The following is a 13,411-nucleotide window of genomic DNA, read 5'->3' as shown; positions in this document are numbered from 1 at the left end:
TGCAATTATTTGACTTGTTAGCTAAGTCTTTGCATCTTACTTATTACAAGGTAGAAGTAGGAGATTTCTAGCAGGCAGAGTGACCCTTTTTTTATGTTTCTCATTGCCTTTTCATGGCAACTATGGGTTGGTCGGTTGATTAAAAAAAAAGTATAAAAATAAAAAATCATCTCTTTCATGTTTCTCTGCCTTTCCTTTTCCTCCTCTCTATCTTCTTTTTATTGGTTTCCTGGTAACAAACTCTTTCCAAGCTTCTCTACACAATTGGCATGTTCTCAGGCTTCCTACTTGAATAACTTCATCATGAAAAAAATGCTTTTTTTGTGAACAAGTGTTGTTGCCACTGCCATGACTGTAGATGTCGTCAACAATCCAGACACTTGGTTATTCTTGCCAGAGAGGGTGCTGTTCTGAAAAATAACAAGGGTGGGTGATAAAAAATATTTTATTTTGATGTTGGAGCTGAAAATTTGGGTTGGTCGGGTAACGAGAAACAGAAAAATAAATAGTGTGACCCTAATAGAGTAAATGAATTAGTACAGCTATGTTATCAGGTCAAATTGAATAAACGAGTGAATAAATACCAGGTCTAAGTTCTCAAGCTGTTCTTCTCATCGGTAGTGTTCAAATCAGATAAGGGAAATGAAATACTAGTGAAGGGAAAGATATATCTGACTGTGTATTAATTTCAAAGATGTGGCACAGCCCAGGAAAATAGATATGTCGATTACAGATCCACATATTACTATGACCTTTGATTAATTTTGAAAGATACATAGTTTAGATTTCAACAATAATATTAGTTACAGTGACCTCCTCAATTCATATATCATGAATGGACATAAAATATGGATTAACGTGTCAGTTTCAAAATGGTGAAATTAAGTCACATCAATTTCATAAACATTGATGACAGCTAACATACAGTCAGATGTAATTTTGATGTACAGTATTCCAAGTACTTTGTTAAAATTGATAACTATACTTGTAATGTTAAATCTCTGTCATAGTATTTATGTATACATGTAGTATATATATATAAATTCCATATCAGAGAATTATATCTCATATGAAAAATGTCTGGATTCCTTGTTGTTATGTTCTTACTCAAATAATGCCCTTTAGTAGCCTTTGGTATATCAGATCCTGGCCAAAGGAAAATGTAGGTTTAATGGCCAAGTAATACATTTAAAACCAAGCTAGGGAGTTAAGAATAGTTGGGTCTCAGTCAAGACCTCCTAGCTGTATGATAAAATTTGTATTGCAGACTTTGTACAATCTAAGATACTTCAGGTGTTCAGAAAAAAAGATTAAATCAGTAATTAGAAACCAATTATATTTCACATTTGTCACTGAATTATACACATTTATAAACATTTGTGTGTACCCATGATGAATTATTCATAGGTCTATAATTTAATGAATGTTTGACAATATGGTCTTTACAGTTAGTAAAATACTGATCTGTGATTACAACCACACATAATAGGTTGTTTTTAGAAAGCTTTGTATTTCTACAACTAAGTGCAGATTTTTTTATTCAATTTCATGCCAAGTACTCTTTAACAGCACCTTGGATAAAGGAAAACACTCAATGGAGTTCGGTTTTCACTCTATGCTTGAATTACAGTCAGATGTGTTACCTCTCCAAGGATATTAAATGTGCTTTATTTTGATCTGTTGAGGTTTTAGATGCCACTTAACCTGTAGAAAAGTTACAAGAATGGTTCATGCTTTGTTCTTTGCTTTTTACTTTAAAAGCCAGGCATTCAATTCTATGTTATGGTTTTATAGTGTTATATCTTATCAGTCGACCCCCAAGGATTACATTGTTCTGGACTTTTTGCATTGCTCTGTCAGACAACTGGCTTTGAAATTTACACTAATCGACCGTAAGATAAGTCTTGTTGTTCAGTCCTTGTCAGAAGTGATAGCTGATAGATGCCACTACACGTAGATTTTACAGACTACCTATCAAAACTATATAGTGTAGTGATAAGATCAAATCATACCACATGAACAATGTTGACTTATTAATGTAGTCTAAACTTTTCAATTTCGAACACAAAAAGATTTAGAAAGAGCTCTGTGTGTAAAGCTTTCATCCTTGTTGACTGTCGACTTACATGTTATATTGATAACAACTACCACAGTGACGGTCCAACTACAACAAATGGACAACAAATAGCAATAAGCAAGTATCTGGATTGTTGACAATGTCTTCAGTCATGGCAGTAGCATTGACACTTGTTCGCAAACAGAATTTTTTTCATGATGAAGTTATGCAAGTAGGAGGCCTGAGTACATGCTGACAACTACCACAGTGACGGTCCATGTACAATAACTGTATAACAAAATGATATCTTCAATGATAGTCTGCCAAAAAGAGAGGGAGTGAATGACAATGTTCAAAAATGTAAAGAAACTATTTTAGCTTTACTTGTGTCAGTATTAAATATATAATATGTTTGAACATCACCATGTGTATGGAATACTGGTACTCAAAGAGTGTGCTGGTTGATAGACTGACCTCAGATAACCCTTACATTTATTTGGTTTTCTGTAATTACCATAGCAGCAAGAGTTATATCCCTAGAGTCCATAAAAGGACTCAAGGGATTGCCAATAGAGTGTCTAGTGAGTTCACCACAGGTTGTCACCGGAATAAGTTGTTTCAATTATCTATACTTCATTTGTTAAGGAATTTCTAAGTGAAAGTAAAAAGTTGTACTGAGATCTTTGTGATGAAATATATCGTAAATGAGTTGTCACATTGGGTAATGGAAGGCCAGATATTCTGGGAATGTTCATGGAATCCACTAGAGAATGTAACTGTAGTGTAGGTAGTGTTTTGTAAGGAGTTGGTTCAACTTCAAGATGGATTCCCCTTGTGGTAATTTTATCAAACCAATAACATGGCGCTGTATACATAATTCAAATATGCCACTCTTCTGTGAAATTTCTTTTTTTAGTGGCTCAGCAGTTGGTTTAATAGTGTTTGTTTCCAATTTATTTAAACCTGAACCAGAAAGAAAACAATCTCAAAAACACTATATATAAAAGTAGGCATTGTCTTTGAATGCATAAGTTATAAAAGTTTATGTACTGAAAAAAGGAAGATGGATAATTTTGACAGGCCCTGGTGCTGTCCTCACTTTGTTGGCAGGTGGCAGGTGTTATGTGTCCTTAAATCAAGGCTTATTTGTAACCTACTTGCATAGTGACCTCTCAACTTTGGCTATAACATTTTGTGATGTCTTCATCTCATTGAAGATGAAGTTAATTTCAAAAAGTGACATTGACTTGAAGGGCTTGATGAAACCAACAGCTGGGGTTGTAAAAGATATGATCATAAAATGTACAGTTCCTAACCTGGATATTTCAGAACATTGCTGAAATAAAAGCCAAAGGAAACCCATGCATCACATAACTTCAAGGCTTAAACTCATACATCACATCACTTCCAGGCCTAATCTCTGCTGTATTATCTTTCCACTCTGCTACTTTCCCTATTACCAATTTCCCAAATTTGCATACATTCAAACTAGAACACTGCATCCCATTGATAACGTATTTTGAATGAAGTTAGTTGTATATCTATCAATTGAGATGTAGTTCATTTGAGGAAGTCCCCAAACCAAGTCATAATCTTATATAATTTGAAGAAGAAATGAACAACAAGTCTAATACTTTCTTTAGGAATAGATTGAGAAACAAATTACAGAAAGTGACAAACACACAAAACATGGCAATTTCGAAAAATCATGACTCCGTGGAACAAGTAATTGGAAATTGATGTGTCCAAATGAAATTGAATGAGCCTTCCCACAGGCGTTCATTTCTAAGGGAATGTTCATTTCGTACCACAAGTCACTCATAATCATGTTCATTTTATTGAAGAATCCTTGAAAAGTATTGAGTTGCTGCGAAAGGTCACAGGTTTCTTTCCGCTGTGGTTCTTATTGCAGAGTATGGCTGGAGGGGGTTTAGTAGGTTGCCATGGCAACCATTTAACCATTATAGTGTTCCTCTGACTGCATGTCGATTAAGGAACATAGATGTGCACTGTAGAAAGGGAGATGTGTCAATGGTGAACTTGGATGAGAAGTTACAAGCAAGGATCAGTATTTACCATTTCACACACACTGTTAACCATCTAGGCAAAATTGTGTTTGTGTTTGTGTTTGTGTTTGTGTTTGTGTTTGTGTTTGTGTTTGTGTTTGTGTTTGTGTTTGTGTTTGTGTTTGTGTGTTTGTTTGTGTGTGTGTGTGTGTGTGTGTGTGTGTGTGTGTTTGTGTTTGTGTATGTATGTGTATGTATGTGTGTATGCGCTATGCATGCCATATGTGTTTGTACAAATGTATTTCATTGTGTGTTTATTATCTATAGTCATCTTTACCTTCTAATAAAGGAGAGTTTTTAATACCGATGTCAACAGCTAGCTTATGAATGAAACATACACCAATGTCTAAGTTTGATGGAGCAGTATCTAATGTCTTTACTTTATCACTTCATTTGGAAAACACATGAGACTAGGCATGGAATTACTTGTCCATTAGTGTGCCTTACTTACAACATGTAAGCCTTTCGAATTCCTGATTTTGAACTTTGTCTGAAACTTGAAAGTGAATAATTTCTGGTAAGTGTTTACCACAAATTATGCAAGTATATGTACGACACAGTTCGAGGACCTTCACTTGATTGATCTTGACTTCTTCTGCTCAATATTGATGCTTACAGGAAATGAACTAAAGATTTTACTTCTGTGAAGGGACGTCAGCTGGAAAATAGCACAAATTCGTACTGAATTTTAATCAACCCAATATGAGAGATGTGACCTAGCTTCGTAAGTTAATGTTCTCGTGTGATGTTAATCAGTTTTCATAGACAGGCCAATGGTCAGTGTAATCATTATCACAACACTGCTTCTTAGTATCTAAGTCAGTTGAGCCATTGTGGAGGGTCTATGCATAGAATAGTCATTTCATTTTAGGTTGAATACACAACTGTCTAGCAAAATACTAGGCTGTAGGGAGATGATACTCAAAATCTGTACACAACTTGACTCTAGGTTAGTTCTAAGCAATAGCAAGTACACATCATACAAGGACATGAACATATACATAAACCTGTCAAAAGTTGGCGTTAAAACCAACAGTTAAGACATAAACCATCATAAAACAAGACATGAAAGGTCAAACTAATATATTAGAGTGTATATTATGAAGTATGACATCATCAAAGTCTCACCAGATGATATCTATTTCATGGGCAGAAATTTACATGATCATGTCTTCATTATCTTGTCCCTCCATGCATAGTGGTACCTACCTATATAAAAATGGTATGCTCCATTAACAAACCACTTGATCAGAGCACTTGATTGATACCTATGGCATATGATCCTGAAGATATAAAAACTTTCATTTAAACTGTTTTAACAAAAATAAACAAGCAGTCAAAAAATGAAATTTATGAGTCAGAGTTGATGTTAACATAATAAAAGGTCAAACATTGAAATTGAATATATTTATAAATAGATGACCTTTACCAACGAAGTGAAGTAATGATGGAAGAAATATTATGGGATATCATATTTCATATACAATTGTTTTCATTTTGAAAAATTAGAAGTACTAGTAATGGAAGCCTTTTTTTTTTATTCCGCTTCAAAATTATGAATGATTGTTTCAGGTAAAAAGACGCCTAAATTGAATATTGAATGAGAATAAAAACTGTTGACAATGATCTCTTTCATTATGTGTCAATATCAGGTCAAAGGTCAAAGCCTAGTATTATCTCTAAACTTGACTGACACGAGTTAAATTCAATGCATATTTGACACAGATGGTATCTAGTGAGGTGACTAAGTCAGTGGAAATAGTTAGTCTCTGTAATGCATGTACAAGGTCATGTTCAATGTAGCTAGTTATAAGTACTCCTGTGAATTAGTGGTATTGATAGTTGAAAAAACACACACAGCATTCTTCTTCTTCTTCTTTGTATTGCTGTCAATCAATGCTAAACTTCACCTTCTTTCTTTGCAATGCCTTTTTGTACACTTCTTATTTCACTTGTGTCCTGTGTAATTTGTTCTCAAAACAGTTATTTCTTTCTTTCTATCTATTTTATTTAACATTCCTCACAAACTGACATGGAGTTGATATACAGTAGAGAATAGTCAGGTTGTGTAGGAGAGCATATAGTATGTTTTACTATAACATGTTTTGGTATAAAACAGTCAGTTTGATCGTTCAAAATCTATCCAGAACTTCCGTGCGGGATCACCATAGTAATCCCTGTAAATCCCAGTGGAAGCTGGGGATAAGGTGAAATGTGTTACTGTCATTATACGCAAGCTTGTATATGCTCTAGGCTCTGCAGCACATGGTTTTGATGGGTGCAATATTGACATGACTATGGTGGGTGTATGAAATTGACAGGCAAGTGTTCAAATGTACATATTTGTCAGAATGTTGTGGATCGATTTAATAAATTAATGTTTTTTTTTTATTTTGAGTGTTTGAAATTGGCATTGTTTTCATGGATGTATGAAATTAACACATAAACTTGTTTTGAAATTGACAATATTGTGGATGTAGGAATGTATAAGTTAAATATGTAGGGATTTGTCAATTTTGTTGATGTACCAGATTAACGATGTTAAAGGATAAAGCTGTGACTATGTATCAACCTGATTACAATCTGATGTAGGAATATCGTTCAGTTGTTTTAGTTACCTCTATGTCCTTCATTCATTGTTATTTGTTGGCCCAGAACAACAAAATCGTAAACAATAAACAAAGGAATAAGAGGTAAATAAAGAAATCAAACGGTATTCACTACATAAGATTTTAATCAGATTGTGACTGTGGACTATATGAAATTGACAATGCTGCGATAATTATCATGAACTTGACGGAATACAAACATGAAAGATATGGTTGTGACCCAGTTACATTTTGCTGTATCACAAAGCAATGCATGTGATTATCAATACATGATTGCCTCACAATGAATGAATTCACAGAGAAAATATAGAATCTGACGTTGTTATTGGAGTATGCTGGCAAACAAAAGTATTAAATGGAAAAAAAATTACCTCCAAATCCCATATTGGATTTGTGATATTGGGCATGTTATAATTAAATACAGTTGGCTGACTTGGGATAATTAGAAGGGTATCTTAAAAGAGACAAGGAAATAAGACATTGATTCTCGGCATTGTCAATTTCATTTAATTTAATCAGTTTTACTGAACCTGGGGGGGGGGGGGGGGGGAGGGTCTACAAGTCTAGCCATCTTATCAAAATAGTCTAGTGTTTGGATATAATTATCATTAACTGTATTACCCAGTTGAAATTGGCAGTGGGGAACGGCTCTTTCATTGCTAAAAGACCTGGCATTGGCTGCGAGCATTGTAATGTAATTAGCATGTTTGGCCATTGATTGATAATTGGTGAAGTGTGCTCATTGCAGTGTATATTTCAATGTGTATATCCATTGCCGTGTATGTGTCAGTATAGCTGTATTACAACAAGGTTGGTATAGTTCAATTTTGTATCTTTTTTCCGACCTAGTTTTTCAAAGCCATGGATTTTTTCCCTGGTTTGATCCAAATGTGCATTTATTTGACAGGGTTTTGGAATCCCCAGGCTTGTATTAAGTTGCATCTTGGTGTAAGAAGGAAAATGTATGAGTCATCGCCTGTTTAGCTACAGGCCTGTTTGGATGAATACATTTCATGTGTATATATACATACACTGTACGCAGAAACCAGGTGCTAGCAAACAACAAATTTCTATGCGTACATATCTAGGGCCACTATCGTAACATCTAAATTAACAAACTTCCATCTAACAAAAAATTCTGCACAAAATTTTCAGAAATACTAAAACAGAAATTATGTACATCAAATTTATATTAAACCTCCAATTTTGGTTAAAATTTGTCATATAAATTTATAAAAAGTGACATTTGGTGATGTCACAGACTAGTAGTCATACGTTCTAAGTGTTCTGCTCTGATGCTTTTTGCTTTCAGAATTAATGAAATGATAATTTCATGTAGGTATAGTAGTTTTTTAACAGCATTCCATTTATCCTACATACATGTAATATTTCTATATAAATTTCCATCATTGATATTTTTTTCTTCATATTTTCAGTCAATTTTTAATGAGAATATCCAGTATCATGAATGCATGCCTTCATAATGCAGTGTTTATCAAGTATCTATACTTTAGTGTTAGAGGTATTTTTTTGAATACCTGTTTTTTTTCATTTGATATATTTTTCAAAATGTACGTTGATTTTAATGGAAATATCCGTAAGGAATGTATTCCGCCATGATGCAGTGTCTTTTTAGAGTCTGTACTTTAAATTTTATATTTCTTTTTATAATACGCAATTATTTACATATAATATATTTCAAACTGTAAGTTGATTTTTAATGGCAATATATGCCATGAATACATTGCTGCATGTTGCAGTGTTTATTTAGTATCCATTATGCCTGTGTTTTGTTATGATTAATTACCCCACACAGTGTGCTGTATGACAGACCATAATATCATATAATAGATTTTGAATTAATATGACCATTTCCCAAGTGTCACATTTCCAAACAAAAAAAAACGTGCTGGGTTTATAATTTGATGAGAATACAGTGGATTTATTGACTGGGGATGATGTGGTGTGTCTGGGAGAGATAAAGTTATCTTATCAAGTTGCAGGTATTGTAGTATTATTTGATAATTCTAGTGTCTATATTGACGTAATGTAGTAGAAATGTTCATATGATGTGTCCGTTTGATTCTCATAAAGTTTTAGTATGCTCAGGAATTTGATGCAATATTCCATATTACGCGGCACTTCTTTTATGTTGTGTGTTACTGAAATGTATGTGTATGGAGAATGGTGCACAGATGTGAAATTGTTGTGTGTCGTATCCTTAGTTACCAACCAGGTCCATGTCCTTACCTTGGAGACAACTGAAGCATTCATTCTGATTACTAGTTTGTTGCTGAAAGTTGTAGTTTTTATGTGTGCTTATTTATTGCATTCCAATTTTTGGACAAATTTCTGACTGCAGATGACATTTAGGTGTAAAAGAAGCTGATGATAACAGTGACACTGTATTTTGAACAGACATGTAGACCTAGACATGATTCCTCTTTACCCCTGATGATGTCATGGCACACATATTGTCAGAAAAGTCATTTGCATATTATTTGCATATTAGTGGCTTCATTTGCATATCTATGACATCATCCAATAATAACCTGCATATAGACTAACCATCTCACTACTTGATACATATAAACTTTATGGACAATGTTAAAATGACATTGTGTTTAGGCCAACTACTCATTGTAGTGTTTTCAATGGTTCTTGTTCAGAATATCTGGAAATTTGATAAAATCTCAAATGTTCGATAAAGCAAGGATTGTACACAAATTATTTTGGTGGGGAAAATGGGAGAGGTTTGAAGCTGATCTAAGAAGAAAGGCTGGAGTGACAATAAAATTGGAATGGAATGGAATGACAGCTATGTGTTTGTAAAGGGAGAGGCTCAAAGGAAGGGTATTTACATGGGTGTATCAGAACATAAATCAGTGACTACTGAACAGAGTGTCGTGTCCATTTAGACTGAGAAAAGGACAAGTTATTTGTTTCAAACATGTCTGTTTCTCAATCAAAAGTGGAAGAATAGAACTTGGACTTGGATATGATTCATAGTGCTTCCATGATGAACATATATATATATATATATACTACTATAGGCATGTGGTGTGTTTAAAAAATAAAAAATTTACAACAGCTTCACTTGGGATCAATAATATTGACATTGACGTCCAGTAATTAATAAAAATTATTCTATTCATATTGAAATTCCTAAATCGATGGTATACATTACATAAATATTGTTCTAACTCATTAGTGAAACCAGAATTATTTCGGTAATTGGATTATCCACCCCCAAGCATTGTTAAAGGATTAGATGGTGTATATCCAAATATGACGTTTGGATATCCAGTAATGCAGTCAATAGTGATTTATAGTCAAAATTAACAAGTATGTCAACTCTGAGGTACTTCAAAGTTCAACGTTTTTAATAAGAATTGTAGCGGAAGTGTTTATATAAACTAAGATGGATATCCATATTACTTTACTCGTCATTATAATTGCATTATGTAAATTGCTGGTATTGAAAGCTACAAATGCTGATAATACCAATATATATATATCAGAGTATTTTATTTCTATTTGTGTAATCCACTGTAATAGTTAGAGGCAAGTGTTATACTGAAGTCCATTGTGTCAGAATTGTGTTCATTTCTGTAGAAAATAATTGATGAAGTGAACATCATTAGAATCAATTTATCAGAGTTACTGTCAATTTCTGACAAAAAAAGTTCAAACACAACGAGTAAATTAATTGTTGAAACCAATTTATCAGAATTTATTTCAGGAGAAAAAAGTTGAGATGAAGTGAACCTATCAATCATTAAACCTACATTATCAACTTGAAAACAATAGGTTATTCAATTTTAGTATGAAAGGTCCTGTAGTGGTACCCTTGCATACTGATTACAACTGCCAACATCAGACTGTGAACAAACAGAAACTGTTACAAACATAGAAAATAAACAAATGAATTGGATTTTAATAACACTTGGCTCAGAATGTTGGAACATCAGAGAGACTTGTATTACATACCATGGTTTGATTAGAACAGTTTTATGGTTTCTCTATGTGTACATGAAGTGCTGGGGAACTTGAAATCTGTCTGTGAACATGAACTACTATGTAAAGTGGCCATAAAACTGTTTGTATCAAATAATGGAATGTAATACAAGTCTCTGTACTTCCAACATACTGTGCCAAGTGGTATTAATCCAGTTCAGTTGTTTACTTTCCCTGTTTGTAACAGGTTCAGTTCATCCACAGTTTGATGTCGGCAGTTGTACATAGTTCAGTATATATGGTTTTACCAGATTTTAATATCAAACTAAAAAGAACTACACCTGCCATATTTGAAATTCTTTGTTACATCCCTTGAAGACTTTTAATACAGAGATAAGTAAGGTGTAATTACCTACAAGTCATTATTTTTATAGTATAGCACTCCATTTTCTGTGACGTTATCTTTTAGTTTATGCCCCAGTGATCATATTTCAAAACACTTTAGGCAGTTTTGTTAGTAGACTGATCAAAGTGTGTGTTTGTTTCACATTGATTTCATCACTTTAATGTCAGGTTTTTCATGTACACTTGTGTGTATACTTTGAAATGGAAGTTTAATTTTGTTTGTACAGTGAAGTGGATTGCAATAGTTTTTATAAAGATTCCCTTGTGTACATGGCATGCATGGATCTATATCTCAATCACTAATAGAGCCATGGTAAGTCTGCAGTGTGAAATCAAAAGTGTCTCTTTCGTGTAAATGTCATTGTATTTTGAACGTTTCCTGTTCTGTTGTCACAGTGTTTGTTTGTTTGTAGTTAATATCGTCACATTTCATAGGTTTTCTCTGTGTATATACAATTGTTAGTGTTTTTAAGAAAATGTATTATTGTTAATATTCATCCAGGATGTCAGATTTCGTGTGTACCTGTGTACGTGATGTAGCCCACAGACTCGTCTTGGTGTTACTGTCTCAAGAAGCTCTTCACATCACAATTACAGAGAGCTTCTTGAGATAGTAACACCAAGGACTATACATAATGGTGCCTGTAAGTGTACATGTATGTGTATAGTATGGATAAGTGTCTATTTATTTCAAACTGATTTCGTCACATTTCGCATGAAACAAAGTGTATGTTTGTTTGTAGTTGATATATTACCACATTGCGTCAGGATTGAACTGAGAATGAGTGTGTGCGTAGTGTAAAACGTACAATGTACATGTCAATGTCGGATTTCCTTCCTGTCTGGCTATTGTGTACAAGTGATAAGTACAGGTAAATTTTGTATACTGTCATTGTAATAGATACGTCTGCAGGTCAGAGTATAGTGTCAGTTTGAACCTTCATGAATATTGCCAAACACAGATATGAAGTCTATTCACTGTGCAATTTCAGGTTTGCAAAATGTTTTCCTTTATTCCTCAGAAGATGTCATTTCATGTGAGGGAGTGTTACATGTAGAGGTGAGGTTGGGGTGGGGTTGGAGGAGGTAGGGCTGGAGGGGTGGGGTTGGAAGGGTGGGGTTGGAAGGGTAGGGTTGGGTTTGAGGGGATAGGATTGGAGGGGGCTCATTTCAAAGTACTACATGTAATGATTAATCCATTCAAGTATATACTAGGTTAGATGACAGAGTGTGTAAAGTGTCCATTGGTATCATACATTCAATAAAGGTTTCTTTTATTTTGTTACTAGATGAGTTTTATTGACTTTCCAGGTTTTCTACGTACAGGTCTTATTGTTACAAAATTCTAATAATTTTTACCTGTCTGACAAAAAGATTCTGAAGACTGCGATACACAAACTCATATATTAAATTGGAAATAATACAACAAAGACCAACTGTTTATGAATTTAAATCAATTGTAAAGGGACCTACAATAGTGTTATTTTATCAGTGAAGCCATAAGGATTACATAGGATTATTCTTTGTTGTGGACCAACTTTTTCAACTTTATCAGGCAACTGTTTTTCACTGCTAGATTTTAATCCTGAGCCAAACAGGAGTTTTACCGTACAACCAGAGAGTGTATATCAAAGTGTATAATTATTGTTGACTCATTTTGTCCTTAGTGTAGGACTTCATTCATAGAGAGGGGAGGAAATCAATGTATTTGTAACTAGGGAGATAAGTAGGATCATGATATGGGTTGGGAATATATAGCTTGCCATGATTGGCTGTTGTTGTTTACCCTGTACTGATGACATCACAGAAGTATTGCTTATAATTAGTTGGTTAGGGGGTATTGCTATTCTAATAAACTCAGTCCAGGATGGTATATATGGTATACGGTATGGTTGGTAATTCTATCCAAGGAATATTGTCTACCATTTTAGCAGATTTTCACATGTTAGGATTTAATAAAGGTAGGTACTATATTCTGATGCCAAAATTTAAACTGAAATTTATCTAAAGGTCAACAAAATGAAACTAGAAAAACTAAATGTAATGTTCACTTTTTTTCTTCAACAAATTTTGAAATTTTAGAGAATTTACGTGTTTGTCGTAAAGAGTTTTTAATTGTACGTACAAAGAAGAGAAAAATATTCAAATTTGAAACACTGTTAATACGACTGAATAATTTTGAGTATAAATATAACTGAAGAGCTAAGGGGACCTCAGGTAAACTTGGCAGCCATATGTACGACTCATAACATAAACACAGATATGTATACCCAAATATTGGGTTTCTAAGAAATTAGAAGTGTTTAGATCTTTTAAGT

General features: G+C 33.7%; 1 protein-coding gene across 7 annotated transcripts in view; it reads left to right on the top strand.

Annotated features, from left to right (window-relative positions):
- LOC144433984 (ras-associated and pleckstrin homology domains-containing protein 1-like) overlaps positions 1-13,411 on the top strand; it is a 63,852-nt gene that overhangs the window by 7,467 nt on the left and 42,974 nt on the right. Inside the window, exon 1 of one of the 7 annotated variants that reach the window (XM_078122416.1) lies at positions 12,940-13,054. The exons of the other annotated variants lie outside the window; for them this stretch is intronic. The gene's annotated coding sequence lies outside the window, so the exon portion shown is untranslated. Of the gene's footprint in view, positions 1-12,939; positions 13,055-13,411 lie in introns of those variants that run through there. 7 annotated transcript variants of the gene reach the window in all.

The sequence above is a fragment of the Glandiceps talaboti genome, chromosome 4 (genome assembly GCF_964340395.1).
Source record: "Glandiceps talaboti chromosome 4, keGlaTala1.1, whole genome shotgun sequence".
NCBI lineage: Eukaryota > Metazoa > Hemichordata > Enteropneusta > Spengelidae > Glandiceps > Glandiceps talaboti.
The sequence above is the reverse complement of the archived record's forward strand: the minus strand, read 5'-3'. Positions and strand labels throughout refer to the sequence as shown.